Consider the following 16,327-nt stretch of genomic DNA (forward strand, 5'->3'; position numbering starts at 1 on the left):
ATTTTAATATTGACCTAACCTCTCTTAAATCATAACTTATTTGTAAGTGGTGAGAAGTATCTCACCACTGCCTTAGGTCATCTAATACAGTTATACCCAAACATCTCTAATGTTGTAACACATGTTATTTAATATTTGATTACTCTATTTTTATTTATCCTTTAATATTTAAGATAAAGTACTCTATATTTTAAAAATTATGTGAAGCTATATTTTATATGAGGCTTTATAAAATATTTGTTATAAAAAGGAGACATGGGTTTTTGAAAATTTGAAAACAATCTGTATAGATCTTTTAAGAGTTAGAATCTATAAACCCTGGTAATTTATTCACTATGGAGGTGAGAATGCAGACATTTATAGTTCTAAACATTGTAATATTACAGATAACATCTATATTTTAAGTGATAGTGGTGTACAAGAGAAATTCTAATAATTCTAGCTTGAAGAGTCAGATTTGATTGTGACAAAGCTGAAAACATCTAGAAAATAATAGAACAGTGAAATTTGTTTAAAGAAGATTTTTTCTTATTTGGTTGAAATTATTGTCTTTTAAAAGGAAGTTGCAAATATTTAAATGAGCAAAATATTTAAATCAGCCTTATCTGTTTAATGTAGATTAATTCAAGTTTGAAGATGATATAGAAGACTTTCCATTACTTTAGTTCTTGCCCAAAATGGGCACTAAACCCAAAATGGAATTCAGCCAAGAAACAGGAGCAGTTGCAATTGTAGCTACCATACAAATTCAGTAAATTTCAATTAAATTTAATACATTTCAATAAATATTTATCATCATTTATATTTTGCCTTCATTTTATAGTACTCACTTTGCCTTCCAAACAGAACCAACTCCAAAGCCAAAAATTTCTCTCCAAAATTTTCTGACCCTGGCACACTGACAGGTAATCTATTATGTAGCCATGGCAGAGGCTCAGCAGATAGACTTAGGCCAAAATTTAGATACATGATCCCTGCTTCTGATGTGTTTTATAAGTCTTAACCAGCAAGCTAAGGTACATAGGTTGATAGGGTACTTATTAGACTGGTTGACATTTTCAAATCTATTAAGTGAGGATCAGATTTAGCATAGATCCCCCATATAAAGGTCAAAGAAGAGAAGACCAAAAAATATTATGTATTTTGAAATAAAAATTTATCATACTACTTTGGCAATGAAAAAAAAGAAGATCAGGTAACAAAAGTCAAACCAGTATCAAATCATATTGGTGAATAGTGTGGGTGATGGTAAAGTTCGCTAGAGAGAACATGCCAAAAGGTGGCTAGACTGAGCTTGAAAAAAAAAATGTGTGACATCAGAACTCTAACCCAATACTAGTGCAGTAACATTTATAAAGGGATGATACAAAAAATAGTGTAAAACCGGTATGACAAAGTTCAATTAATAGACAGGGCTCCATGTATCTGGTAATCAATAAATTCAGCTTATTGATACAGTCAGCCTGAATACAAGCCCTGCGTGTGTATAAAATACTACAGATACAGGTTTCTGGTCATGTCCACCACCACCCTTCACAGTATCGACAGTCACTCTAGAATTGTTCCCTAACTTCCAAACATCATGGTAAAGACCTGGAAGCTTTGTAAACTAAGAAGAGGGCTGAGGACATGGCTCAGTGATAGAAACATTTGTCTAGCACACTTGAGATGCTGGTTTACACCACTAGCATAGCACAAACAAAAATAAAAAATGGTAGCGATAATATACTGAATTTATTATTTATTAACTAAATATTTTGGAGTATATAGTGAGTACTTGTAGACACTATTTTGAGAAGAGGAAAGAATGGTGAATAACACAGACAAGGGCCCAATTTTCATGGATATTGCTTTCACTAGTTAATATATTAAGTCAGATATCTCATATTTGGGTATCTAGCAAGGTGTGGTGGGGATGCTTATAATCCCAGCACTTGGGAGGCTGAGGCAGTAAGATCATGAGTTTGAGATCAGCCTGGGCTATATAACAAAACCTCAAAAATATATGTAAGTTAAAAAAAATAACAAAAACAACAATGTCAAGTGTGGACATCTTTTTTCTTATAATTGAATTTGAATATTTTGCCACTGAATCTAGCAAAAACATATTCAATGATAGAGGATAGTGCACAGACCTGTGCTAATCAAACTTACAAATTCCAACATTTAGTTTCTTGTTCAAATTTCTTCTGCATATAATTAAAATGTATAGTTTGGTAAGTGCAGACTTATGTAAACACTCTTGAAACCATCATAACAATAAAAAAAAAGATATTTATCGTTTTCAAAAGTGTCCTCAGTCCCTTCTATAATCAGTCTATCTATGTACCACCTCCACCCTCATCCCATTCTCAGGTAATCATTCATTTGATTTCTGTCACTATAGATTGATTTTCTAGAATTTAACATAAATGGAATCACACAGTATATGCTCTTTTATCTGGCTGTTTTCACTCAATATAATTGATTTGAGATTCATGCATGTAGTTATAAATAGTAATAATTCATTCCTTTTTCTTTTTGCTCAGTAGTATTCCATAGTGTGAATATAGAACATTTTGTTTATCCTTTACCTGTTGATGGACATTGGACTGTTTTGACCTTGGGTTTGTCACATATAGGCTGAGATAAACACTTACATTTGAGCCTTCATATGCACAGATGCTTTCTTTCTTTTGAATGATACCCAATGGTAGAATGGCTGAGTCTTTTGGTAGATTTCTTTTTAATGTTTTCAGAAATTTCCAGACTTATTTCCAAAGTGGTGTACCCATGTTACCATACACTAGTGTGAACAGTGAATAAGAGGTACAGTTGCCTTGCATCATACCAAAACTTGATATGGTTAGACTTTTTAGGTATCCTAAAATGTATGTAGTGATATCTCATTTTGCTCTAAATTGATCAATGATGCTCAGGATTGTCTAATACACTTATTTGCCACCTATGTATCTTCTCTCATGAAATTTCTGATCAGTTTATTTGCCTGTTTTTATTGATTTTTTAAACATTTGTATTAGTATATAGTAGTTGTACAAGGGGGTTTCTTCATATTTTGTAATCCTGTTTGGTTCATCTCCTCCATTATTCTCTCTCTTCCCCAACTCCCCTTCAATGTGACATATTCATACATGTATCGAAGATGCCTTACCTATATTCACCCTACTTTACCCTCTTCATTTACCCTCCCCCTCCCATTAATGCCCTCCTCTTAATATGACTCATTTTGCATTCTTGTCCCTTATTGTTTTAGTGTCTGTTCATTGTTCAGTGGGGTTTTACCTTGGTATTTTACCTGTAAAAATCTTGTACTTTAATCAGTCAAAGCCCCTTTGTTACTCTTTCTTACCCTTTGCTTCCTACCCTGAATTGATCAACAGTTTTCAGTGCATTTTGTTGTGTCTTGCTCCTTCACAGATGTGATGTTTTTCATTATTATTCACTCTACCATTCTTTTGTTCTTTTCCTCCTTCCTTAGTCTTCTCTAACAGTCCCAGTTTTGTTATATATAACTTTTTGTTACATATATAATAATACTTGTATTTGAATTTGTATGTATTTTCCATATATGAGAGAAAACATGTGACCTTTGACTTTCTGAACCTGGCTTACTTCAGTTAACTTGATGTTCTCCAGTTCCATCCATTTACCTACAAATGACAAAATTTCATTCTTCTTTATGTATTTGCCCACTTTTAAAATTAGACTACTTTTTATTATAGAATTTTAAGAGTTCTTGACACATATTTTTTAGTTGCCAAGAAATTAGAGTTCTACACTTAGATTACAAACTATTGAGGCTCCTAATTCAAAAAAAAAAGTTATTTTAAGCCAAAAAAATAGTTCTTATAAAGGAAGAAAAATCCAACTGATTCAGTTATTATACTCTTGCTCTGTTAGATGCCAGAAAAATTTGAAGTGTTATCAATAGCCTGAGTTTTTAAAAAATACATTTAAACAGTTGAAAATTTTAAGTGGTGACTCACCAGTTGATCCAGCTATTCAGAAGGCGAAGGGAAGAGCATTGCTTGAGCCTAGAGTGCAGGGCCAACTTAACTAACATAGTGAGATCCAATCTCTTAAAATAAATAACAGTGACAGGATAAGAGTGGCAAAAGGCTTCTTCCTCTCATGTCCCTCACCCACAGACTGAAAAGCCAAAACTTGTATCAGGTTTTTTTGTGCATATTTTTCCAATTAAATCTTATGTACATGTGTGGAAATTCATTTTTACCAAGAGTTGAACACTGCACATTGATCTTCCCATTGTTTAACAGTCACTCTCAGCAATTATGCCTTATTAGTATAATAAATAACTTTTATGAGTAGGTGTTATCCATTGGACAGTGTATTAGCTATGCACAAACCCACCTCAAAACTCAGTGGCTTAGAACAATAGTCATTTAGAAGTATAGCTACATCTACAGTTTGACTGACGATAGAATGATCTGGGCTGGACATGGCTGGCAAACTCTGCTAATCTGGGTTTACTCATTCTTTGGCAAATTGACTGATAGGTTCTATTCAAGGTTGGGTTTGACTGGTACATCTTACTTGAAGACATCTATGCTCCAAATGGTTACCTCCTTTCAAAACTAGTGGAATAGTTGAAGTGTGTTATTCTCATGGCAACAGATTAAGCTCAAGAGCAAGCAAGCCTAATCCATGTAAGACCTTTTAAGATACTGCTTGCATCACATTTGCCAGGTCATTATAAACCACAGCAAATCACATGCTAAGGGCAAGAAGCAGGGAATTATACACCACTCAAAGTAGGAGAGCACTGCAAAGTGGAATGGCCAAAAGATTGTATTAAAGAAGATCTGATGGAATGGGGCTATTGGTGCAATCTACCACAAGCGCACAATTTATTCAAATATTGCCCTACTAAGATGTTTTCAGCTTTCTGCTGTCATAAGCAATGCAGCAATGACTGAGTATATACATCATCTTCCACACATATCAGTATACACATAATATAAATCTTAGAAGTGAAATTCGTGATTAAAAGATGTGATATGAGCTTTGGTAATTTGATAGCTAGTGCCAAAGCACTGTCCAGAGATGATTGCTTGTAACAATTTATATCTACACCAGCAAGGTTGGAACTATATTATCATTTTTTAAGTCTTTGCCACCTTATATATGAAAATATACATACCTATGTATATTATACACCTATAATTTATATTATATACCTATAATTTGTATTCTCATTATAAGTAAGTTTGACAATCTTTTCTGTGTTTAAAAGCCATTTATATAATTTCCTTTCTTGAATCCACCTAATTCATTTTTTGTCCATTGTGTTCTTGTGAGTTTTTAAATCTTTTCTCATTTTATTTGTATATATCATAGATATTAATATCTTGTTTATTGAATTAGTTGTGACTATTCCTCTATTTGTTTTGGACTTTTATTGAGGAAGTTTTAAAGGTATTGCTTCATTTTAATATGGTCTAATTTATCACTCTTTCCTTTTATGACTTCTGGGTTTTGTATCATATTTAGGAAGCCTTCATTCCAAATTTATAACACTTCATTTTTTTCAGTTACATCTTTTATTATCTGGATATATATTTTAGGAGTACATAATAAAGGGTAAAAAGTAGTTAACCAATTAATTAAAAATAAACAGCAAAGAAAAATTCAAACCAAAGTGTTTTTAAAGCCAGAAATAGAACAAAATAGTTACAGCATTAAATGAAATAATTTAACTTTCTTATTAATAATAAAGCCTGTGAGCTCTAAAGACCCCATTCTTATCTTTCTAACAAGGCCACTTTGCAGAGGATGAAGCTTCCATGTTGCATAGTAGCCCCCATCCCTATAAATATGCTTGATGTAATGAGACAAAGCAACAGTGGTAGAGGTCAAGCCTTCTGGTATAAACTGTGGAAGAATGAGAAATCAGAAGATTTTATGCATTCTATCACTTCTGTACTTAAATTTCCTCACAATTAACCCAATAGTACTAATGCTGGATTTTTTTTTTTCAGTGCTGGAGCTCAAACCTAGAACTTTTCACATGCTAGGCAAGTGCTCTACCACTGAGCTACATCTCCATCCTTTGGTGTTTTTGGCAGGTTCTCTCTATGAACTCACTTTGTACCCAAAGCTGACCTTGAACTCATGATTCTCTTGCCTCTGCCCCTCAAGTGATTCCTTTGCTCAACACTTTAATAGCAAAATTTGATATTGGCACCAAACAAGTTATAGCTAAATGGCACTTATAAACTTATATGAAATAAATACTGCTGAGTGAAACCCAAGAATATATAAAAGGAAGATTATTCCATGACAATTAGTATGTTTTTTCACATATTTGAATATATTTCAACATTGGAAAATGTGTTAATATTATTCATATATTTATAGATGATAGAAGAAAAGTCATAATTATGTCAACAAGTGCTAAAAAGGCACATAATAAAATACTTTGCCTATTAAAATTTTTAGAAAAATAAAAGCAAAGATTTGGGTTGTCAAGAATTAATTACATTAGAGGCATGCCAGCTTTAAAGAGTGATTTGTGAGTAATTTGCGAGTAGGGCAGGGTGATCTCAAATGTAAACAGACAACATTAAGAGCTGTGTAATGTAGCTGAGATGAAAAAATGGATCAGATGCTCAATGTATGTTCATATGTCATGAGCAGATTTTGAATGATAGTCTCCTAGTCACAAGGTAGCTACTGGGAAATTCACACATATGCTGTTGAATTATTTTATCTTCTTTCCTCATACTCCATACTCAGTCTTCCTCCCCTATTATCTTCGGGATTCCATAGCTATAAAGGAGGAAGAACTTCATAGGTCTTTATGGCTTTGTGACTCATGTGCAACTGGGCTAGGTTGTTCCTGAGTCTCATAGCTATGAGTCTCATAACCATAAGGACCGGTGTAGTTTCAGGAGTGCACCCAGACCTATGCCACAACTGATGATGATGCAGGCCAAAACATGAGTCCATCCCACCAGGACATATGACTCTGCCTAGTGCCAGAGCAATTCTAGATGCTCCAACTATGAACACTGGCCTGGGAATAGCTGTGTCTGAGGTTGGGATATGGGTGGTAGAGATAATCCTTTGGCCACTCAAGGCTGACACTAAGATGAGTTGCACCTGAATGTCATAACCACAGGAACTTGACAGTATTGAGGGGGGTGGGTGGATGTTTAAGGTTCATTCCAAGACCAGCAATGATGCAGACAAAACACTTGAATCTGTCCTACTAGCATGCAGATCTCCACCTGCTTCTGGTGCATCTAGAGGCTGTCTGCAAGTTCTGGACTGGGTATAGGACCCTTTGGTTTCTACCTATTGCTGGATCTCACCATGGTGGGCCTGGCACTGAGATCCAGGGCAAAGTCCTGTACTAGCTTTCCTGACTTGTGAGGAGTGATGGAGTGATGGAGGCAGTTTCTTTGCTACCTGGTTAATGTACTCAGTGAAACAGTGAGGCAGTCCATGGCCCTGGCCTTGGGGTAGGAATTATAAAGCTTTGCCCTGCACTGGGTTCTACCACAGTGGGCCTGGTATATGGTTGCAAGTCTAAGGTCTAGATTTGTATCTTCTCCCTAACCCCAAGCAGGAGGTTTTTCTCTTCATATTGTATGGAGTTGGGCAACAGATGACATAGAGAATTCTTTCCTTTCTGCTTTCTTTACTGCATCATTTCTGTTAGTATTCTAAAACCAGGCATTATGTTCTCTTTCCTGGCTTCTTTAGATCTGTGAAGGTAGTTTGGTGTATGAATAGCTGTTTAAATAATTGATGTGTGCTCTGGGAAATGATTGCTGGAAGATCTCACTCAGTTGTCATTTTGCTCTGATTCCCAAAGACCATCATTTACTCCTCTGATACAAAACATTGTCATTGTTCTAAACCAAGTGGTCATATTACATGAGTCTGCTCATGGATGTGATATTCCATTTCCCTGGCTTAATTACTGCTTTAATTATTTTGGCTTTTTAAGTTTTGATATTTAATAGCTTACTTTATTCTACCTGACTCTTCTTCCTAGATCTTCTTAAGATTTTTGTAAGATCAAGAAGGTTTTTACTTTTCATGTCCTTTGTATTTCTATATAAAAATCTTTTAATCAGCATGCCAAATTCCAAACTGAATTGGAAAATCCTACTGATACTTTGGTAGAAATGGTATGAAATGTATACATTAACTTGAGGAGAAACTAACATCTGTATGATACTATCTCATAGTCCATGAATATATGGCATGTTCCTCCCTTTATTTAGATTTCTTCAATTTTCCATAGTGTTTTATTCAGAGTTCTTGTGCCTCCCTTATTAGAGTTATCTTCTTTTTGTCTTATAATACTGTAATTTGAATAGTTTAAAATTGCATTCTCTGGCTATTATAAAAAATACAAAAAATGACAGTAGTGGTAAGGATGTGTAGAAAATTGCACTCATACACTGTGGCAAGAATGTAAATTAGTACAACCATATGGGGAACAATATGGAGGTTTCTCAAGAAACTAAATATAGATCTACCATATAATCCAGCTATCCCACCCCTGGATATACCTCCTAAAGAAATATCAGCATATGGCAGAAACACACTGCATACCTGTGTTTATTATAACACTAGTACCGTAGTTAAGATATGGAATCAATCTATATGCCCATCAAAAGAATGGTTACAGAAAATGTGGTAGATATATACAATGAAATATTATTCAGCTATAAAAAGAATGATACTCTATCATTCGAACTGGAAGAAATTATATTAAGTTAAATAAACCAGACACAGACAGATTCTACATGTTCTCTGTAATATGTGAATGTTAAAAAAATCCTATCAGAATGTGTAACAGCAGTATGAGAGATTTGGAAGAGTGGATAAAGGGGGAATAATTGGAATTTAGTAATGGATACTTAAACAAAAAAAATGATAAGTTCTAGTGCTCCATAAAACAGTGGAGATTGGTGGGAATATAGTTCATAATAAACTATTATATACTTTATGAAAAATTGGAAGAGAGGAGCTTGAAAGCTCCAAGCACAAAGTAATGATAAGGAGATGAAAAGGTTATTTGCCCTGCTTTAATCCATGCACATGGCATATGTATATTGAAATAACACAATGTACTCATAAATACGTACATTTATTACATGTTAACTATTAAAAAGTTTAAGGAGAGCTATGCACTGGTAGCTTACAGTTGTTCCTAGCTACTTTGGGAGGCTGTGGTCAGAATTGAGGTAGGAGGCCAGCCTGCGCAAAAAGTTAGCAAGAGACCCATCTCAACCAAGAGCTGGCTGTAGTGCCATGTGTGTGTCATTACAGCTAGGCTGGTAAACATAAAATAGGAAAATTGCCTAGGCAAAAATCAGAGCCCTATCTCCAAAATAACCAGAACAAAAAGGTCTGAAGGTGTGGCTCAAATGTTAGAGCGTCTGTCTAGCAAGTGTAAAGCCCTAAGTTCAAACCTCAGTACCACAAAACAAAAAGTTTAAGGAGATGGAAGTGTTAACCATTCCAGTTTGATTAATATTGTGCCCTATAAACATGTATCAAATTATTACACAGTAATCCACAAATGTATACAGTTAAAAACACAAAACTTAAAAAGTATATAAAATAAATTTTAAAATAATGTTGAAAAGACTGGTAGTGAAAGTACTTTAACTTAGATGGGTGGATAAGGAACTCTGTGAACCCTATCCCCAGAAAAATAAGCAGAGATGGCAAAAAAACTATGTAAAACAGTATTTTTAAGTCTCTGGGAAAATTGTACAAAGTACATGTAAATTAAAAGTAAAACATCTGGAAAAGGTATATCATATAAACACTAGCCACAGGAAATCATAAGTAGCTAAAATAATAAAAAATACAATCTGCTTTAAAGTGAAAATAAGTGTCACTAGAGATAAATATGCCACTTTATAATAATGAAAGGGTCAATCTGTCAGGATAATAATCAAAAATATATGTGCACCTAACAACAGAGCCCTAAAATTGGTGAAATTGCAAAAACCAACACAGGTACAAGTCTGAAATAGAAAATCTGAATAGACATAATAAGAGACTAAGTTAGTAATACTAATACTTTAAAAACTTCCCACAAAGAAAAGTCAACTACTCTATGACTCCACTCATGAGTTCTTCACTTAAAGAATTACTGAGAACTAGTAAATGTGGCTCAAGTGATAGCACACCCTACCAAGTCAGCCCAAGGCCACCAACTCAAATCCCAGTGCCATCCCACCAAAAAAAAAGAAAAATGGACTGCAGTTTTCAGACATTTCAGAAAAAAAGACAAGGGAGCATTTCCCAGTTCACTCAATGATGCCAATATCTCCTTGATACCAAAAATCTGACAAAGATATCACAAGAAAAGGAAACTACAGACCAATATCTCTTATAATTATAGTTGTAAAAATCCTTTCTTTAAAACAAACTAGCAAATCAAACCCAACAATATATAAAAAAAGACTATACACCATGACTATGTGGTATTTACATAATTCACAAAGTCAATTAAATTCTGAAAATCAACTAATGTAAAACACCCTCTAAATAGAGAAAAAAAGAAAGAAAACATGACCCTGAGGAAATAACATTTAACAAATTTCAGCATCCATCATGATAAAAAAACACTCTACCCACTTAAAATAAAAGGGAGCTCCCTCAACCTGATGAAGAAAGCAAAACAAAAACTGAAAAAGAAAAAAAATCAACAAAAATAAAAATAAGAAAAACCATTGTTATGATGACATTTAATGCTGAAAGACAGTAATCTCATTTCTTAGATAATTCATTGCTGGTATATCGACATGAGGTTGATTTTTGTATCCTGCTGAACTCATATTAGCACTACGTTTTTTGGTAGATTCCCTAGGGTTTTCTACATAAGAAAAGATCATGTCACTGGAGAACAGAGATAGTTCTATTTCTTCCTTCCCAATCTGAATGTTTGTTTTGGGTTTTTTGTTATTGTTTTGCATAGATTAAATTAATAGAACTGAACATGTATGTATAAACTATTGTCTATCTGTTCAAGGGCTCTTGACAAGTGTTAGTAAGATTATCTGATGAGAAAAGAATATTCTTCAACAAATTGTGCTGGCACAACTACATGTACACATGAAGGAAGGAAGGGAGGAAGAGGTGGAGGGAGGGAAGGAAGGAAAGAAGAAAGGAAGGGAGGGGAAAGAAAAAAAATAAAATTAACCCCTTCCTTACATACATGCAAAAAATTAACTCCAAATGTATCATAGACTTAAATATATGAGCTAAAACTACAAAACTCAGAAAAAAACACAAGATAAAATCTTCAGGACTTTAGGCAAAGCCTTTTTGGATAGACGCTAAAGCACAAGCAACAATAAAAAATGTATTAACTGGATTTCATCAAAACTAAAAATTTTCATGTTTCAAAGGATGCTATCAAGAAAATGATGACAACCCAGAATGGAATAAAATAATTATAAATAATACATCTGTAGAATTTATAACTCAATAATAAAAAGACAATTTTAATGGGATAAGACTCTAAATTGGCATTTCTGCAAAGAACATATACAAATATCTAATAAACCAAAGAGGAAAAATGTTAAATGTCAGTAGCTATGGGAGAATTCTTATCAAAAACCACAATAAAATAATATCTTACCCCATCTAAAATAGCTGCAATTAAAAAACAGGTAATAGCAAGCATTAGTGAGGATGTGGGGAAATTTTAATCTTCATACATCACTGTTGGGAATGTCAAATGGTATAGCTGTGTAGGAAAACTGTTTGACAACTCCTCAAAATTTTGAAATGCTAGAAGGTGTATCCCAAGAGGAATGAAAAACTGTCCAAACAAAACTTTTAAATGATGTTCTTAGCAGTATTGCTCACAATAATCAAAAAGTGGTAACAACCCAAATGCCCATCAAGTGATGAATGGATGAACAAATAAAGTATAATTATGTAATAGCATAGTGTCAGTCAACTTTCCATTACTGTAACAAATATTTGTGATAAATAATCTTAGAAGATAAAAGGTTGACTGGCTCACAGTTTTGGAGATTTTAGTTCACTGCTTTTCAGCTGGTGGCAAGGCAGCACATGGTGGTAGGTGGCACATAGGGAAGCAAAGCTCTTCACCTAATGGTGGCCAGGAAGGAATAAGTGAGTAAAAATAAGGGGTTAGGGTCCCAATGTCCCTTTCTAGGTCCTGAAGACCTTCCACTAGCCCCACCTCTTAAAATTTCCAACAATGCCCAGTAGTGCCACACTGGAGATCAAATCTTTATACATGGGCCTTAGTGGGTGTTCCAGATCCAGGCTGTCATAAATATATTACTTGGCAATAGAAAGGAATGGTAAACTAATGCATAATGTAATCTAAATAAATCTTGAGAATATTACATACATGAAACAAACCAGTCAAAAAGGCCACATATTATATGATTCTGCTTATATGAATTATTGAGAATGAACAATTCTTTGAAGACAGAAAGGAGGTTAGTGGTTACTAGGAATGAAACTGGTGGTGGGAGAAATGAGGAGCATCTTCTAAGGGGTACAAATTCTTTTTTGGGTTGATAAAAAAATTGAAATTGGTTATGGTGATAGTTGCATAACTTTGAATATACTTTAAAAATGACGTTCACACTTGAATGAATTATATGGTGTGTGACTATCTCAATAAAATGATAAAATGACAATAATAACACAAACTGCACTTAAAGAAACACCATTGGACAGGTAATGGTAAAAAATAACTTGATTTATAATGATGACCATAATTTAGAGCATCTTGGGACTTCTGCCTGGAACTGTTAAACTTTATTTTTTTTTCAGTTTTGCCTGAATTTTTATTTATTTAATTTTTATTTTATTCATATGTGCATACATTGTTTGGGTCATTTCTCCCCCTTCCCTCCGCCCCCTCCCTTAAACCCTCCCTCCTTCCCTTACCCCCCTTTCCCCTCCCTGCCAGGCAGAAACTATTCTGCCCTTATCTCTAATTTTGTTGAAGAAAGAGTATAAGCAATAATAGGAAGAACCAAGGGTTTTTGCTACTTGAGATAAGAATAGCTATACAGGGAGTTCACATTTAAATCCAATGGATTAAAGAACTTGATACCAATATGGAAAGACAGAAGACATCGTATGAAAAATAAGAATATATGCGCAAAACCCAGTATTTCGTCTCTCTGTCTTCTCATTCATCCTTCATGCTGTTTCTACAGAGAGCTTTCTAAAGGCAAAATTGTGAGTGGTTCACTCTCTCCTCAGATCCCTAATGGTACCTCATTGCCTCCCCAATAAGGTTCATATCTTAGTATAATATTCATAGCTGTTCACACCATTTACTTCAAACCATTCCTAAACCCCATGCTTCTGCAATGAACATGTCTCTCTCCCCCTCCCTCCCTTCCTTTTCTTTCTTTTCTCCCTCCTTCTCCCTCCCTCTTCTGCATGTTCACAGGACTTTCCACACATATTTTTTGTTTGTTTGGTAAACTCAGATCTGTCCTCTAATACTCAGCTTAACATCACTTTCTTGAATCCTCTTGAGTCAGTGTATATCACTCCATTCTCTTCCTTATCCATGTCAGCTATATGGCATGTCTCTCCGCTGGTGAACTTAACTCATGCATGATAATTATCTACTTACATGGATGATTCTGTATCAGAAAAACTGGGATCCTTTCTTCTCAATATTATCAGTGCCAGAAAAAGCACTAGTTGAAGGAATATGTGGATGGATGGGTAGATAAATGGATAGATAGAGTTACAAACTAGTGACAAAGTCTCAATCATCTACTAAAATTTCATTTAAGGGCAATATGAAATAACCAAATAGTCAATCTGAGTTCTTCCTAGATAAGATTTTTAAATAAATTTTGAACTTTCTCCCAAAAAGTTTAGAATTATAACACTTTTAATGGAAACTGATTCTTTTCTTCTCTCTTTCCTCTGTTTTATATTCTTTTATGACATGGTCAATCAGATGTGGCCAGAAGAAGCAGAAAAGAGGCCTGGGGGAAAAAAACCCTGAAGTTTGTTATACTTACTGCCCACTGAGAAGGGTGTCACATGCAAAGAAACACCAAGAGAGTGGGCTCAACCCAGCAGAAAGAAAGGAGAACCAAGAGCATGTTCCTTTCCTGGCGTGCAGCGTGGGGTTCACAAGAAAAGATACGAGAAAATTTCACTGGTGTGTCACTAGGTACAGTCAGGTGAAAGCAAGAGAACTTGTAGCACGTATGCCACACAGGGATGCCTGTTGCCTATGTGGTGGTAGAGGCAGCAAGAAAAACTATAAATAAATAATAATACATTTATCATACTATGGATTAAGATGGGGATGGTCACTGCAGCAAGAAATGGAATTTACCTTTGTACCTCAGCAGCTTGGTGTTATGAGTAATTCAAAATTTAAAAAAAGCTTATCAAAGCTTACACAAAGAAAAAATATGTAAATACCAATTTAAAGATTATGACCAGAATTTGGGGGGGGCATTACCTGAATTTGAACTCAGAGCCTTGCTCTTGACAGGCAAGTGCTGTACCACCTGAGCCACACTCCAGCCTTTTTGTACTTTTTAGCTTATTTTTCAAGTAAGGTTACATGCTTTTTGCATGGGGCCAGCCTTGGATTGCTACCTCTACCTACCAGATAGCTGGGGTCACAGCTGTGATTTACCATGCATGGCTCCCTTTTTCGGGACAGGGTCTTGCTAACTTTGCTTGGACTGGCTTCAAACTGTGATCTTACCATCTCTGCCTTGCATGTAGCTAGAATTACAGGCATGGGCCACTGTGCAAGGTCTCAGAATATATTTTAAATAGTAGTTTAATATATGTTCTAAATATATGAGGTAGTATATCAATGTGACAAATAAGTTTTATCATAAGCAGTTCATTATAACATTTTTTGTCTTTGAACAGAATGAAAAAGAACCTACTTATTAGATTACAGATTGTTCCTAATATGAAAAATGCAGAATACCTACTTACATGAACATGAAATATGATTTATTATAATTTCCAATAGCTTTGCTGAACTTGATTTTATATTATATTTTCTGTTGTAAATTCTTCCATGTGTGTAATCTTATTATAATTTGATTTTCAGGTAAGAAACAAAAAAGCAACATATAATGCTTCATTTTATGATAAAATCTTTATTAATAATATGCTTCCAAGCTCAATAAAGTCATGACATGTAGTTGATGCAAACATTTCAATATTTTTGTTTTTAATATTGGCTTTTATATTTCAAAAGATTTATGGCTTGATACTGCCCCTGGGCATATATCCAAAAAATGTACAACAAGATACAATAAAGACACTTGCAAACCGATGTTTATCACAGCACTGTTCACAATAGCTAAACAATGGAAACAACTCAGGATGCCCTACAACTGATGAATGGATCAAGAAAACATTACCTATGTAATATCACATTTGTATATATAATATATACAATTATGCTTATACAATGGAGTTTTATTCAGCCATAAGGAAGAATGTCACCATGTGGTTTGAAGATAAGGGGATGCAATTGAAGGACATGTTAAGTGAAGTAAGCCAGGTTCAGAAAAACAAAGGCTATGTGTTTTCTTTCATATGTGAAAGACAGAACCAAAAGATAAACATACACAAAAACAAACATGATCATATACAAACTGATATGTAGGACTGTATGTTTATAATAGTGGAACTACTCTATGGAACTCAAGGGAGGAGGAATAGGAAAAGAGAGTGATAGAGAGTCAAAAGCATTGAAATATATTATGTCTGCTCAGGTAGAAGATACAAGGATATGTATCGAAAACTGTTGAACAATGAGGCGTGGGAGGGAGGGGTAAGAGAGAGGATCAGAAGGGGTTGGACTGACCAAAGATAAGTATATTCACAACTGGGATACATCAAGAAATTCCTTTCAACATTGACTTTGGAATTAATAACTGTAAAATGGGTATAGAGAGTGGGGGGATACTTGTGGGAGTGGGGAGAGTGAATGGAAGAGATGAAGGAGAGGTAATATGGTTGCTGGGCTTCATATACATATATAAAATAAGAGTAATGAAACCTTGTAACTGCTTTAAATGGGGTGGGGAGGGGGTTGGGGTGGGAAGGAGATGGTGGGGGCAATCTAGCTAATGTACAATATATACCTATCCAGAATTGTGACAATGAATTCCCCCACACACAATGAATATACCCTAATAAAATGGAAAGAAAAAAAAAGGTTTATGGCTTAAAAATGGGTCACAAGACCTCAGAGAAGTACTCTGTCTTATCTCTTGAGGGCTGTTCTAGAGCCCGAAGTGGTTGTCACTGAAGTAAAAGCCAACCT

This window comes from Castor canadensis, chromosome 1, assembly GCF_047511655.1.
Source record: "Castor canadensis chromosome 1, mCasCan1.hap1v2, whole genome shotgun sequence".
NCBI classification, from domain to species: domain Eukaryota; kingdom Metazoa; phylum Chordata; class Mammalia; order Rodentia; family Castoridae; genus Castor; species Castor canadensis.